The sequence below is a fragment of the Orcinus orca genome, chromosome 1, assembly GCF_937001465.1.
Source record: "Orcinus orca chromosome 1, mOrcOrc1.1, whole genome shotgun sequence".
Lineage (NCBI taxonomy): Eukaryota > Metazoa > Chordata > Mammalia > Artiodactyla > Delphinidae > Orcinus > Orcinus orca.
The window spans coordinates 28,556,931-28,572,835 of NC_064559.1; the positions used below are offsets into that span (position 1 = coordinate 28,556,931).

Below are 15,905 nucleotides of genomic sequence, written 5' to 3' on the forward strand. Positions count from 1 at the left end.
CATATACTTGAAGATAACTATTATCATACTCTAGATAGAATCATTAAATTCTGTTTCCCTTTCTGTTTCATTTCTCTAGCTCAGTTATAATATTGCTAGTACAAAAGATGTGAGAATGTTTTCTGTGGTCAGAGAGCTGTTTTTCCTAAATTCAGTGAGGGGCAGGATGGAGTGGATGCACATAGTATGTATCTACCAAGATCTCTCCTGGACTGGGAGTTGGAAGAAGAAGTAAAATTCGTAATAGATCTGATTTCTGGGCTTGCGACCTCTATAAATCTAAAGGAGAGCTTTACACTGCTAAGGGCTATGTCATGAAAGAGTACATGTGGATGAATGGCATGTTAACTCTTAGATGGGGGTAATCTGGGAAGACTTCATGAAGGAGGTGAGATACACTCAGGAGCTGGAAGACCGGAAGGTACATTGTTATAACAAACTGGATCACAATTCAGATGTCAAGAGTTACTCTTAAAGGAGTGGCTTTCTTACTACCTGCTTAAGGCAGAGACTGATAAATAAAACCAAAGCAAATTTAGGCCAAAATACTTTTCACTCTTTGACAGCAAACTTTTGTGTGTCTACAAGCTTTTGAGAATTTGTCAGGGGGTTCCAAATGTAGTTGGTATTCTTTTAAAAATAATGTAATTTATTAAAATAATATAGGAAGTGTAATTGTAGCCCAAATTTCAGTTGTAACATTAAGAAATATGAGATGGATAGGGTAACGTTAAGGTACAAACAATACAGTCAGAAAATACAGCCATTGAGAAAATATACAGATTAACTACCTGCATTTAATCAATCACATGAGGCAACTACTTGGATGCAGGTTGCATTGCCCATTCAAAGTATGAGAATAACAGAATTTTAGAATTGGGAAAAGAGTTAGAGTTTATGAAGGAAACATTTTCTACCCAACATAGGAATCGCCCAACGTGGAAATAATAGTATACTTAATTGATGTCGTTGAAAATTTGTTGGATGCACACTCCACCCACCAATTATAGTTTAGTTCCTAGTTATTTTATTCAACAACACCAAATGTAGTTGGTATTCTTATTCTGAGTATATGCCAACATGGATTTTTATCTGAGTGAAATAAATTTTCTTAAATTACTTGATAACTTTTCTTAGTATGTAACAAATTCATGTAGAGATTTTAACATAAATATATTAGATTAACTATGCATCCCCCAAATAATTTCTTTATGATAAAATTAAAAACATTTTTTCACCCTTCATAAATCATTAGTCTTTGTTGAGAGTTTTCTTCAGCTTTCCATCAGTGTTTCCCCTTTAGGCTGAAACCAAGCATGGAGAATTTCACCTTACCAGACAGGCCTTTTTGGAAACCATAAGCAATGGTAAGGGAGTTTAAGTTTATATTTAACTTCACGTGCTTTTTACCACAAATGATATAATATGGGGTATTGAGAAATCATTTTTTTTTTTGGTATAATTGAGCTAGCTTGCTGGTTTGTTCAATTTTTTATGAGCCACTTATAGATTTATTTAGGTATTTCAGTACACTCGGGCCTCTATCTCCCAGAATTGAATGTCTGAAGTTTTTTTTTTCCCCCCTTTTTGGGTACATAAATAAGAGGATTTCATACCGGCAAAAAATTTCCATGTTGCAAAACAATAAGGTGATTATGTATTATATGAGGTTATTTGGAACCCCCAAATATAAAGAATGTGGAAATAAAATGACATAGATCTCAAATATACTCTACATTGATATAATTTGAGACCGAATTAAAAAAAAAAAAAGAGGTGGGGGGCCATGTTGGGAGGGTAAGGCATTTGCTTCCTTTTTATTTCCTTTATTTAAGGTTTTACGTATTTAAAAAAATGGACAAAATAGGGATTTGAGAAGTTGGAAACATTAAATCAAAAGTGACAAACTTAAACTCAATAGGAGTACCAGAAATTAAACACTGAGACTGGGATCCTGATTATTTATTTATTCACTTATTTAATTGTATGTATATATTTATTCATCACTTTGAGCCGTATAGTATAAAAATTAGTATCACATAGGAATTAAATCTTTCAGAAGAGAAGGGGAGAGAAAAAAGTGGCTAGAGGTAGAAAACATTAAGAAGTAGTAAAGAAAACTTGGTGAAAGTCTAGAATACTTATGATTAGATACAGGAGGCAGTGGGAAGTAATAACTTTGATGGGCATTGCCTTTCTGTTATAGGTGTCCTGGAATTCTTTGGAAAGGTGTAGACAGAGCGAGCTTGTGGAAGTCATAAGTATTTGGAATGAAATGGGGAACAATGCTAGTGGGGCAATTGCCACTTCAAACTGCTGGAAGGTGTGCCCTGAAACTGTCAGCAAGATTTCTGTCTGGGTTGAGTTGGATAAACAAGCAGGGCAAGGAGATCAAACCTAACTAATTTTTACTCTGGGTCTTCATTGGCCCCTGGAGAAAGCAACAATCTCACATTATTTTTTATTATGACTTTTTGGCCTTCATTCTGCTTAAGTTATTCAGTGAGAGTCTTAATATCGGGGTTTTCAGCCCTTACGTGGGATTAGCACCTTCTTAGGCAGACAGTTTTTCCTGAGCTGCCTCCAGTTATCACAGCATCAATGATAACTTGTTAATTTCAGAATTTTTGATCACATCGCTTACGGGATTTCACTTGTTGGTCCATAGTTCAGCTCTGATTATTTTAGGTGATGTAGTCATTCACCGTGGCTTTGTGTGTCTGATTCTCTCCACGCCTCCCTTCCCCATGGTCCACTAAGTGAAGGTGCTCCTTGAAGAAACTTGAGAATAAAAGAGAGCATAAAACGCACCCCCAAAGTGTCAAGAAGGTAGAGCATATCCTGAATGACCTCTAAACAGAGTTATTTAAATATATCAAAGAGAGAGGAATAAAATAACAGCTATAACAACAAAAACATCACAAGAAAACAGGATTTGGATACCTTTTTTCATACTTTAGTGCAGGAATTTAATACACTAATATGCATTATGGAGCATCAAGAAAGAAGGGGTACTGTGTTCCACTTTCCCCAGACTTATTTAAGATTAAAATAATTTTTGGCAGAACATCTAATAGAGACAATATTTAGCACCACATGCTTTGAGAAGTGTTGTCTTATATTCATTGATCAAAGCTTTTCACATCCAGTGAAGAGCCTTGCTTTTAATATAAGAAAATTCAGTACAAACTTCTAGCTATAAGACAAGTAAGTCCTGAGGATGTAATGCACAGCATGGTGACTATAGTTAACAATACTGTATTGCACATTTGAAAGTTGCTGAGAGTAGATCTTCAAAGTTCTCATCACAAGAAAAACATAACTCTGGTGACAGATGTTAACTACAATTATTGTGATCATTTTGCAATATATACAAATATCAAATCATGATGTCGTACACCTGAAACTAAAATAATGCATGTCAATTATACCCCAGTTAAGGAAAAGAAAGACAGTTCAATGCAGGAACCTGGTTAACGCACCCATGCACAGGGTTTGCCAAGTCTGTTTAGATGTGAATGGGCAGGTCTTCATTTCCCCTCGTCTTTAGGTCTGAGATGGGCCCAGAGCTCATGGGGAAAGCCAAGGGACTCCAGCCTTGGAGGTGTGTTTTATGTCACCTGCATGGTTTTCCTGGGGGTCTCTCTCCAACACGGATGCAATGTAATGAGCTGATGACATTTCAACCAAAGCCAAATTTGCAAAAGCCAATTCATCCAAGAATCAATTCACCCAAGGGCCAGTTTTCTAAATGTACTCTTTTCTAAGCACTTATGAGAAACAGATTCATCATCTATAGGGATATTCATGCAGAATGAAAGGCTTTAGAATGTGTTTTTGAGAATTTTGAGAAGTCCTAGTTGGTAGGTTTCCGTGGCAGTGTGTGAATGTTTCACCTGCCTTCTGCTGTTCCATATGCAGGGCCTGGGCACAGAGGGGACTCTGTGCTGGGGACACCAGAGGACTGAGAAGCAGAGGCAGCGACGTTGAGCCTCTGAGAGAGGAGGAGACCGAGGGTCAGAGAGGCGGGAGAGGAAGGTCAGAGGAGTGGGGAGAAGGTCAGAGAGAAGAGGATGCATGTTTAAGGCAGGGAGGAGGGTTTGATATCTTGTCTTCCTACATATTTCACAGGCTCTGCCCAGCCATCCAGTATGAATTTCTGTGCCCTTTAGAAGTACTTTATTTTAAAAAATGCAGTAATGTAGCAAATTGGTAGATTTGAGAAATAAGGTCTTGCACGACTACTTTAGTTAACTGGCTTTTGGTGACTTCACCCAGAGCCTGAGGCCCTCGACCTGCAGTGTTATTGTCAAACATCAGTGTTTTGTTTATGATTATATTCCCGGGGCCTTGCACCGGGTCCTCCCCTCCCACCCTGAGGAAAAGGAGGAAAAGCAGGGACTATTTGAGAGAATAAAGGCAAGAATACATACGTGAAGGTGCGAAGTATTTAGAGCTGAGCTGTCTCCAGGTGCCACCCTGTTTGTTCTCTCCTATGCGCAGACCTACTGTGGGCAGTTGGACACATTGTTTTTGTTCGGACTTGTTTAGTGGTCTTAAGAAGGCACCTGAAAAGCAAAACAGAGACAAAATATTGATATAATGTAATTGCTATTTAAGGAGAGACAGTGCAGTGTTTGGCAATCTTTCAAAGTATCTCTGAAACGAAATTGATTTGCTCATTTCTCCATCTTGTCCCTTTATTTATTCTATATTGTTAATAGAATTGTGTCTACTTCATTGATAAACAACTGCTGTGACTCCTTATTTAACAGAATTTGTCTTTCTCTTTATTTAAAGGAATTTGATTGTTTAAAAATCACTGCTTTCAGCAAGTATCTCAGTTCAGTTCAAACAGGACAGCCCCCTGCCCCCAACCCTCCCCACCATCTTGGTGACAATCTCAACTCTGAATAACCAGACTCACTCAAAATTCTGTACTTTCATTTGCTTTCATCTCAGTGGTTTATACCCATTTAACTTTATGTTTTTGACGATTGTTGTTGCTTCCTTTTCCATAATGTAAAACTCTGTTTTGAACCAAATGAGATTTTATGTATTACCAAATAAGCTAAGTTTTAAAAAATAACTTAATCTTATAATGACTTCTTTCACCCCACTGCTTATGATATACAATAATGTGGAATGATTACTATATAGGAACTCTTTTGGAAACAAATAGCTTTTAAGCACTTTTGATGGGATATTTCAGAAATTCACAAAACTGAAGAGAATAATATAATGAGCCCACATGTGTCCATCCCTCTGCCTCAACATTTAATAACCCAAAGCCTGTCTTGATTCATCGAGAGTCACCCACCCCCACTGGATTATTCTGAAGCCATCCCCAGGCATCATACCATTTTCTCCCTGAATATTTCAGAATGTATTGTTATCTCTTAAGGGTAAGAATTCTTTTACAAAGTATAACCATAATACCAATTATAAAAATTTAAAATGTTGTTAATATCAACTTTTCCCTGACTATTGCATGATGTTTTTTTTAACAGTGTGTTCCAATTAAGATCCATGGCAGATTGAATAGGCTTGAAATTCCAGATTTAATTTCTGCTTGTTAATCCATTCCTGTTGAAATATTACATGTTAAATATTTAATGGGCTTATTTTCCAGGTGTATAAGGACATAGAAGGTTATCTGGAAGGATAGGTGTTTTTCAGAAGTCTTTTGTTATTGTTATTATGATGCTTGTATTAGTACTTGTTGTTGTAGTGGCTTTTACTAACTTGGTGTAGTTTTGCTATTAGATTTAGGATTAATCTTTTGGGCTGTTATGATGGTTCCCAAACCTTAATTTAGAATCAGTTTTAGTTATGTTTTTACTGTGCAGTGTAATTGAATACAGCTAAAGCACCCATACAACAGTTGGAAATATATTTATCTACAAGGAGGACTATTTATATCAGTGATTCTGGGGCAAGCTCTTCAGATTTTAATTACACCCAAGGGAGATAGCAGTACTCAGCAATATCTCAAACTTTTCGTGCCTCTGGAGTTCATTACCATACAATAACTACATTATCTGTCACACCTTATTGCTTAGTTTTTGCCTTTCAAAGCTTCTTTATTAACTGCAATAGTTGGTAGTAACAGAAAACACAAAAGGGCCACTATAATTGTAAATCTAGTCCTTTATTTGGGTGGAGTGCTGAAATTATCTGTGGGAACAGTTCATTTTTTATTTTTTCAACTCAAAAGATGCTTGTAGTTTTAATCTAGATTTTGCTTATGAAAAATAGGCTTGAAAACATTGTATGCAGCTAAGTGGACATCAGTAATTACCTCCTTTTTCCACAAAACCTCCCAAACTTTCTCTATGATGCAAGCAATACAAATTCATTATAGAGAAATTAGAAAATACAAGTGAGCACATAAAATAATTGTCAGAGATAACAACTGTTAATCTTTGGTTAAGGGGTTAGAATTTTTCTAATATGCTATAATGTAATATAACAAAATAGTAAAAATCGGGTATATCTCTATATTCATTTTATAACAATTCAAACTCTACAAAGTATTCTTAGCATGCTTTTTTCCTCTCAGCAATATATTATGAACATCTTTTCATGTTAACACACTGGTACTCAATCATTCTTTACTGCTATGTAAGAGTCCGCTGTTAGACTGACATGATATATACATTTATACTGATTCTAATTTTTTGATTTTATAAAAAACTGTACCAGAAACATTCTTGTACATGTGAGATACATTCTTGTGTATTCTGGTCCAGTTAAATTTTTGTGATAAATTACTAAAAGGAGAATTGGCAAAAGGTGGCAATTTTAAAGGGTTATGAATCACAATGAAAAGTTGACCTCCATGGAGTTATTCCTCAATATTCCTCTAGACTTTCTTGTGGGTAAAGGGATTCTATTTCCCCTCAGGCTCACCAACTCTGGGTATTATTATTATTATTATTATTATTTTTGCGGTACGCAGGGCTCTACCTGTTGTGGCCTCTCCCATTGCGGAGTACAGGCTCCGGACGTGCAGGCTCAGCGGCCATGGCTCACGGGCCCAGCCGCTCCGCGGCGTGTGGGATCTTCCTGGACCGGGGCACGAACCTGTGTCCCCTGCATCAGCAGGTGGACTCTCAACCACTGCGCCACCAGGGAAGCCCTGGGTAGTATTATTTTTAATCTTTGTCAATCCGATAATGAAAATTTTATCTTGTGTTTCAATGTGCATTTGTTGAATCAATAGAGGGATTTTTTTTTTTGTACATTTATCGTACATTTGTATTTTTTCTACAGTGCATTGCAGCTTTGTATTTTTAGAGTTGCTTTCTTCTAGAGCATTTATAATTTTTCTCATTAACTTGAAAATCCTTTGACATATTGAGGAGTTAAGCTTTTAAATACAATACACTTTGTAAATGTTATCCTACTTCATATTTTAATTTTGTGGATTTTATTGTTATATAGAAGTTATTAGTTCTAAGAGAAAAATTTTACCAATTATTTTTTCCAACATGATAGAGACAGCAGTTTTATGTATATGCCTGTTTCTTGGATTTCTGTTTTAACCAACCCTGGTGCTTTAAACATATGTTTTATTGTCTGATAGACAAGGCCCCCTCTGCCTACTGTTCTTTGAATTTTTTGTTCTGCTTTGTTTTAAAAAATGTTTTGACTACTTGGTAAATTTATTTTTCCCAAATATTTATTTTTTTCAGATAAAATTTAGAATCTTTACATTGATTGGAATTGAAGCTGTAACTGAGTTCGTTTAATAGTTAAATTTGGGTAGAAGCAAGAGCTTTATTATATTAAGCCCTCTAGTGAGGAAACATGGAATGTCTCTCCAGATATCCGAGTTTGCATTTTTGACTCACAGGAGAGTATGAGAGTTTTATCTTCATGGGTTGTCTTTTTTCCCTTACTAAACATTTATCGAGCTCTTACCCTGTGCCGGGCGCTGTCCTAGGTGCTGAGGATCCAATGGTGAACCAGTCAGGTTTGTGTCCTTGCGTAAGGAGATGGAAAGTAAACATATGAGCAAGCTAATAAATTTTAAAAACCCAGGATGGGAAGTAGTAAGAAAGCCATGAAAGAGGTTAGTGTGATAGAGGGCAGTGGGGGGAGAGAGCAGCTTTAGCAGGTGGCAGGGAATCCCCTCTGAAGAGAGGATGCTTGAGCAGAGATTTGATTTCTTCTGATGAAGACCCAGTTACCTGGGAGAATATTTCTGGAGGGGAGCAAGCAAATGGGAAACATGGATTCAATTGTGCTTGTTCCTTTGGGGTCAGCGAGATGGGGTGTTGGAGCAGATGAACGAGGGCTCAGGTTGTAAGGAGTTGAGGTTGAGGTGGGCGGGATCAGATCAGATCTGGGAAAAGGAGCTTGGCTTTACCTTATTGCATCAGGAAGTCTCTGAAGAGCTTTAAGCAAGGGAGGGGTGTGACCAGATACATGTCTTTGAAAGATCATGCTGGCTGTGCTGTGGAAAATAGACTGTTGAATGGCAAGGGAGCACGTGTAGAGATTTGTCAGGAGACTGCTGCAGAGCAGAAGGAGATGTCAACAGCAAAGAACAGGTCACTTAGGTAAGCTGAGTGCTTAACTCACCGGAGGAAACTCAAGACTGTGTTTTCCCGGGAAGTGGTCTCCAGACCATCTCTGCTGCCTTACAGGGCAAGAGACAGGAGGAAAGGACCCAGGAGACAGGAAAGGACCCAGAGTTTTGGTAAGACAACTGCAAACTCACTCAATGATACCTGGTAGTTATTTTAAGAGTATTTATACTGTTTTAAGGTGAGATACTTAATTATTTTTCTAAAACTTGCTCTGAATTTTTCAATCTCTCATATCTATTAATGACTAGTAATTAAATCTATAAAGGTTCAATTTAATGAAGATGATTGTTAACATACCTAAATTACCCAGACTGCACATATTAGAGGAGAAAACAGCAACAACCCTGGAAAGCAATGTTACAAAGAATGCAACAGTATCAGCTAATGACAATTTTAGAGCTTACAGGCACTATGACTCTACTGGGGGTTAACAAAAAATCTGTGATGGATAGTGGTACAATTTATCTATCTACAAAAATAGTTTTTCTCATTACAATTTTAGAGAACCTAAAATTTCTATCATTAATTTCATTCTTGTTTAGTTATCTTTATTAATAATTTTGCATTACTTGGTACTTTATAGTTGACACATTTATTTAATCTTCTCTGTTATGATGTCAGCTTATACTTTATTATTTTTATTTCACAGAGAAGAGAAGATTCAGAGACATGAAATAACATGTCCATTAAAGTCCCTTAGTTGGAAAGTGGCTAACAGGTCATGCAAATCCTGCCTTCTCTTTCCAAGACCAAATTATGTTTCCACCAGTCTGCTAGCTAAAGACATTGGTATAATTTTATTTTCTATGAGAACATAACTCAATATTTATGGTTATTTGTTTGAAATTAGCTCTCCTAATCTAGTAAGCAAAATCCTGAGGGCTGGGGCAGGATTTACAGTGGGGTGGGGGTAGAACAAGCAGGGATTCTGAGGGTGAGAAGGCTGGTGATATTTGGTTACGAGGCATTCAATAGCCTTGTAGGCCCCCTGGGCTCAATTGAGACTAACCTCTGTAGTCCAAGACCCTCACCTGAGAACCTACTGGGACTCTCTGACTTATATGGGGCGGGGGGCAGGAAGGTCTGTTAGTGTTGGGTTGAATTTTGGTCTCTTTCATTGAGCTCCTCAAATACTAAGTTTATTTTTTTCTCCTAGGAGTAGGGCATACTTTTTAGGAATCCTTTGGTTATCTGATTAGATTTGAAAAAAAAAAATTATCCCTGGTGGAAATCTACCTTATTCCTAACAGCATTACTGTTTGTCTGTCTGTCCTTGACATTTTCTTTTTAAATTTTATTTATTTATTTATTTATTTATTTTTGGTTGTGTTGGGTCTTCGTTTCTGTGCGAGGGCTTTCTCTAGTTGCGGCGAGTGGGGGCCACTCTTCATTGCAGTGCGCGGGCCTCTCACTGTCGCGGCCTCTCTTGTTGCGGAGCACAATCTCCAGATGTGCAGGCTCAGTAGTTGTGGCTCACGGGCCTAGTTGCTCCACGGCATGTGGGACCTTCCCAGACCAGGGCTCGAACCCGTGTCCCCTGCATTGGCAGGCAGATTCTCAACCACTGCACCACCAGGAAAGCCCTGTCCTTGACATTTTTGTTGTCTGTCAGTAAGAGGAAAGTTCATAGGGAAAAGGATGGATGTAGGCCCTGATATAAGCTTGTTCCCCAAGCCACCCCAGGAACTGAGGTGTTGAAAAGATTTCTTCTCAGACTAGCATCTTTTGGACAAATTTTATCCATAGTCGCTCCTCAAATTCTGTGTGAATTTTCCCCTATCTTGCTTGGCTTTGTTCATGAGAGTCTGGTTCTGGAAGACGGTTCCTCTCCAAAATCTTGTTGGGGTTTTGTAATTTTGTAGGGTGTGGTGGGGTAGAGTCTGAGTCACAAGCTTTTGCAGCCTGTTTGACCAACTTTTCTCACTCTTAGGATTTGTCTCAGTCTAAACTTAGTTCCCCTGCTCCTTGGTGTTCTTCTAAGATATACCAAATGACCAACGTTGTCTATTTGAGAAGTGCCTTAGATCAAAAAGAGTATATAATTTCAAAAATCCAATATGGTCTGCATTTTCTCATAGGTATGAGGAAGTGTCCAAAAGAAATTCATATTTTAAATTGTGTCCTTAAGATATTCCTCAGCCAAAGCAAAAGAACATTGTGCAAATCTTAAAACTCTCTCTCTCCCAAATCCCCTTATATCACAGCTTGGATCTGATAACCTTTACTGTACTGTTATTGCATTATTCCTCTTCCTCCAACCTATGTTCCACTGCTTTCCTGGGCCTCCTTCTCTCCCTCTGACCAGTTCCCCATCCCTCCTCAACCATCAGAAGTCCTGCTGATTCACTTTGTTATGCAGCAGCAACTAACACACCATTGTAAAGCAATTATACTCCAATAAATATGTGAAAAATAAATAAATTAAAAAAATGTAAACATTTTTGTCTTTTTAACTTTTGCTTTTTGCTTGAGTAATTAAAACATTTCTCAGTAAAAAAATTGTGAACATTAAAATAAAAAGTCTTGACACTCAGTTACCTCCTGAAGTTAAGCACCCATCAGACAGAGAAAACTTCTTAGAGTTGACTGTAAGCCCTGGTCTTATCAGAGCTGAAGGACATTGTGAAGACTTGCCAAAGTTTAGACAGGATAAAGAAAAATTACCAGGGGGACTTAGAATAGTTTTAGGAACCTATAAACCAGGTTAGTTCATATGTTAGCAGAAACCTCCATGTTAAAAATGGTATGGATGGACTTCTCTGGCAGTCCAGTGGTTAAGACTCCATGCTTCCACTGCAGGGGGCACAGGTTCAATCCCTAGTTTAGGAACTAAGATCCCACATGCCATGTTGTGTCGCCAAAAAAAAAAAAAAAAAAAAATTGTATGGAAAAGGCAGAACGGGAAACCACAAGGGTGACTTAAAAGACCCTGAACTGCATAGGAAACCGGAGGGGTTTAGAAAAGCTATAGATGGTGGACAAGGTGTCTTAGAGGCACTCATCAAAGTCTGTTCTGTGAAAATAGATTAGACTCTAATCCAGTCCTGCAAGCAAAGAAAGCATGAGTCTGTGGACGACTTCAGAACAGGCTCTTATACACTTTCAATCAGCACTGAGGAGTAGACTGCACAGCAAATGTGACTCCAGTTCTCTCCCCACTTTCTGTAAATGGCATCAAGCTCAAAATGGAGAATTCAGTAGTGAGCATAAACTCTAATGGGAAATAACCCCCATTGCCAGAATGCCAGCATCTCTCTAAGCATTTTGAAAGAGCTGTAGAACTCATAATAAACTGATGAATTTATACATAAAACAATTATAGGTTCCCATCCCGGTCATTTAACCCTGCAGAAGAGAGTCTCTCGATAGCTACGTTTAGAAACTATAAACAAAAAAACCTGGGGAAAAGAGTTGCCTTGCATCAGCCAAGGAACTAAAGGAAACAATGAAGCAAGTGATCAGAAAATGTGCTGGAAGAGGGGGAATAAAGCACCTAATCTCCTATTTTGCCCTTAAATTCACAAGGTGAAGTTTGTATAAATATTAAAAAGATAAACTTGTAATTTTTTTTTCTTTTGGTGGTACGCGGGCCTCTCACCGCGGTAGCCTCTCCCGCTGTGGAGCACAGGCTCCAGATGCGCAGGCCCAGCGGCCATGGCTCACGGGCCCAGCTGCCTCATGGCATGCGGGATCCTCCTGGACCGGGGCACAAACCTGTGTCCCCTGCATCGGCAGGCAGACTCTCAACCACTGTGCCACCAGGGAAGCCCTGTAATTTTTAAACTGTTATAGGCACTCTGATAGATTTATCAATCTTAAGTCTTAACTGTTACACAACCTCACCCTTGGAGTTAACAAACTACCCATGGCATGGATATCTGCCTACAGTAAAGGTAGTATATCAACCATGTACAAAGCTAGTAGGAGGGTCAAAAGACAAAAGTAGTAAAATCATCTATATCCATGATAAGTAGCTAAGGAATACACACAAAAAAGATGTAAAATATGATGGGGGGAGGAGAGTAAAAATGCAGTGTTGTTAAAATGCATTTGAAATTAAGAGATCAGCAATGTAAAATAATCAATAGCTACATATAAACCTCACGGTAACCACAGGCCAAAGATCTATAATAGATATGCACAGAAAAAAGTGAAGGGAATATAAACATAACACTAAAGATAGTCATCAAATCACAGGGGAAGAAAATAAAAGAAGAAAGGAACAAAAAAACCCTACACAAACAACCCCAAAACAACAAAATAGCAATAAATACATACCTATCAACAATTACTTTAAATGTAAATGGACTAAATGGCTCCAATCAAAAGACATAGAGTGGCTGAATGGATTTAAAAAAAAAAAAAAGACCAAAATATATGCTGCCTATGAGAGACTTACTTCAGTTCTAAAGTCACACACAGACTAAAAGTGAGGGGATGGAAAAATGTATTCCATGCAAATCGAAACAAAAAGCTGGAGTAACAATACTTATATCAGACAGAATAGACATTCAAATAAAGACTATAGCAAGAGACAAAGAAGGACATTACATAATGATCAAGGGATCAATCCAAGATGATATAACAATTGTAAATATGTATGCACCCAACATGGAAGTACCTGATATATAAAGCAAATATTAACAAACATGAAGGGAAAAATTGACAGTAACTAACACAATAATAGTAAGGGACTTAAACACCCCACTTACATCAACTGATGGATCATACAGACAGAAAAATCAATAAGGAAATAGTGGCCTTAAATGACACATTAAACCAAATGGACTTAATATGTGTATAAAACATTTCATCCAAAAGCAGTAGAATATACATTCTTTTCAAGTGCACCTGGAACATTCTCCAGGTTAGATCACATTCTAGGCCACAAAACAATTCTCAGTAAATTTAAGGAAATTGAAATCATATCAAGCATCTTTTCCTACCACAATGGTATGAGACTAGAAATCAATTGAAGAAAAAAAAAACTTCAAAAAACACAAACACATGTAAGATAAACAATGTGCTGCCAAACAACCAGTGGATCACTGAAGAAATCAAAGAAGAAATAAAAAAATACTTGGAGACAAATGAAAATGAAAACACAATGATCCAAAATCTATGTGATCCAGCAGAAACCGTTCTAAGAGAAAAGCTTATAGTGATACAAGCCTATCTCAGGAAACAAGAAGCCTATCTCAGGAAACAAGAAGCCTATCTCAGGAAACAAGAAGTATCTCAAATAAACAACCTAAACTTACACCTAAAGGACTAGAAAAAGAAGAACAAAGCACATAGTAAAAGGAAAGAAATCATAAATATCAGAGCAGAAATAAATGAAATGGAGACTAATAATAGAAAAGAGCAATGAAATTAAGAGTTGATTCTTTGAAAAGATAAACAAAATTGATAAACCTTTAGGTAGACCATGAAGAGAAAAAGAGAGAGGGCCCAAATCAATAAATCAGAAATGAAAAAGGAGAACTTACAACTGTCACCACAGAAGAGATTACTACAACCAACTATATGCCAATAAAATGGACAACCCAGAAGAAATGGACAAATTCCTAGAAATGTACAATCTCCCAAGACTGAACTGGGAAGAAATAGAAAACATGAACAGACTAATTACCAGTAATGACATTGAACCAGTAATAAAACTCCCAACAAACAAAAGTCCAGAACCAGATGTCTTCACAGGTGAATTTTACCAAACATTTAGAGGAGAGGTAACACCTCTCCTTTTCAAACTATTCCAAAAAATTGCAGAGGAAGGAATGCTCCTGAACTCATTCTACAAGACTAGAATCACCCTGATACCCAAAACAGAGAAAAATACCACAAAAAAGAAAATTACAGGCCAATATCACTGATGGACCTAGATGCAGAAATCCTCAAGAAAATATTAGCAAATTAAATTCAACAGTACATTAAAAGGATCATACACCATTATCAAAAGGGGGTTGTCCCAAGTGGGATGCGAAGACTGTTCAAAATATGAAAATCAATCAACATGATAACCCACATTAACAGATTGAAGAATAAAAATCATATGACCATCTTAATAGATGCAGAAAATGCTTTTGACAAAATTCGGCATCCATTTATGGTAAAAACTCTCCACAGAATGTGTATGAAGGGAACATACCTCAACATAATAAAGGCCATATATGATAAGCCTACAGCTAGCATTATACTCAATGGTGAAAAGCTGAAACATTTCCTCTAAGATCAGGAAGAAGACAAGAATGTCCACTCTTGCCACTTTTATTCAGCATAGTATTGGAAGTACTAGACACAGTAGTCAGACAAGAAAAATAAATGAAAGGAATCCAAATTGGAAAGGAAGAAGTAAAACTGTCACTATTTGCAGATGACATGATATTAACAATAGAAAATCCAAAAGGCACTACCAAAAAATATTAGAATTCATCAATGAATTTAGAAAAGTTGCAGTGTACAAAATTAATATACAGAAATCTGTTGCATTTCTGTACATTAACAACAAACTATCAGAAAGAGAAATTAAGAAAGCAGTCCAGTTTACCATCACATCAAAAAGAATAAAATACCAAGGAATGAACCTACTTAAGGAGGTAAATGACTTGTACTCTGAAAATTCTAAGATGCTGATGAAAGAAATCAAAGATGACACAAACAGATTGAAAGATATACTGTGTTCTTGGACTGGGAGAATAAATACTGTTAAAATTATCATACTACCCAAGGCAATCTACAGAGTCAATGCAATCTCTATCAAATTACCAATGGTATTTTTCACAGAACTAGAACAAAAAATTTTTTAAATTATATGGAAACACAAAAGACCCCAAAAAGCCAAAGCAAACCTGAGAAAGAAAGATGGAGCTGGAGAAATCAGGCTCCCTGACTTCAGGGTATACCACAAAGCTACAGTCATCAAAACAGTATGGTATTGGCCCCAAAATAAAAACATAGATCAATGGAACAGGATAGAAAGCCCAGAAATTAGCCCATGAACTTATGGTCAATTAATCTATGACAATGGAGGCAACAATACACAATGGAAAAAAGACAGTCTCTTCAATAAGTGGTGCTGGGAAAACTGGACAGCTACATGTAAAAGAATGAAATTAGAACATCCTCTAACACCATATACAAAAATAAACTCAAAATGGATTAAAGACCTATATGTAAGACCAGATACTATAAAACTCCTAGAGGAAAACATAGGCAGAATACTCTTTGACATAAATTACAGCAGTATTTTTTTGGATATGTCCCCTAGAGTAATGGAAGTGAAAGCAAAAATAAGCAAATGGGACCTAA

At 37.1% G+C, this 15,905-nt stretch overlaps 1 protein-coding gene across 1 annotated transcript in view; it reads left to right on the forward strand.

Annotated features, from left to right (window-relative positions):
* The first annotated feature begins 8,558 nt into the window (after positions 1-8,558).
* Positions 8,559-15,905, forward strand: part of NEK7 (NIMA related kinase 7) — a 295,992-nt gene continuing 288,645 nt past the window's right edge. The window contains exon 1 of the mRNA XM_049703809.1: positions 8,559-8,707. The gene's annotated coding sequence lies outside the window, so the exon portion shown is untranslated. The remainder of the gene's footprint in view (positions 8,708-15,905) is intronic.